Here is a 909-nt window from a genome sequence, read left to right on the forward strand (position 1 = left end):
AACTAATATGAGCTATCTACAATAGACACCTATAAACTGATATGATTGATTATTTTTCAATAACAGAAGATACCATCACATTGTATTTCTTTAATTGTTGTAATTGTACACAATTATGCAGTGCAATCTGTGGTCACAGATTAGACCATCTGTCCAATTGTAAAGAGAACTTTTCCAGGTGACAGACACAGATGCAGTATTGACTGATAAACTGATGGGATTAGTATTAAAATGTAAAAACACTGAGGGAAAAAGAAATGCATTTATGATGATAATTCGCCTGCCATGTTACTTTTACAGTTAATAATAATAATAATAATAATAATAATAATAATAATAGTTATTATTATTATTATTATTATTATTATTATTATTATTATTATTATAAATTAAAAAGTAACAGTTTAAATAAAATAAAAAAGTAATTTGTCTAATAAATAAATAAATAAATAAATGGCAATAGGAAAGCTTAATTGTGAGTCAAAATGGGAATCAACTCTGGCGAACTGAGTGAAATGATCACATTTGACTCATTGAAAGGAATCAGAATTCCCAAGGAAAGATTCACCCAGATGAATCGTGAGATACAAATACCGCCTTCTACGTTCCGATTGGTCAGTAGTTAACCTGACGTACTGATATCAGCCAATTGGAGTTCCTGGAGTGGGTAGGCTGCTGTGCGCATGCGCAGATGTATGCTACGTCAGCCGTTAGCGTTAGCGAGTGTGTGTAAAATCTACGTGGCTTTCTTCTGAAGTCCCTGACCTGCCGCTGTTACACCGCTTCATCACTCACATTTACTAACACAGGTAGGTTTTTTCTAATCTAACATATTTATAATAATTTATTTTAGTAATGTATGTTTGAAATATCAACCGACATTAGGTCCAACATTAACATTGGCTTCGT

At 32.1% G+C, this 909-nt stretch overlaps 1 protein-coding gene across 1 annotated transcript in view; it reads left to right on the forward strand.

Annotated features, from left to right (window-relative positions):
- The first annotated feature begins 650 nt into the window (after positions 1–650).
- The window catches only part of sec61g (SEC61 translocon subunit gamma), a 5,657-nt gene continuing 5,398 nt past the window's right edge, over positions 651–909 (forward strand). Inside the window, exon 1 of the mRNA XM_058376695.1 lies at positions 651–809. The gene's annotated coding sequence lies outside the window, so the exon portion shown is untranslated. The remainder of the gene's footprint in view (positions 810–909) is intronic.

Source organism: Hemibagrus wyckioides, linkage group LG23 (assembly GCF_019097595.1).
Source record: "Hemibagrus wyckioides isolate EC202008001 linkage group LG23, SWU_Hwy_1.0, whole genome shotgun sequence".
NCBI classification, from domain to species: domain Eukaryota; kingdom Metazoa; phylum Chordata; class Actinopteri; order Siluriformes; family Bagridae; genus Hemibagrus; species Hemibagrus wyckioides.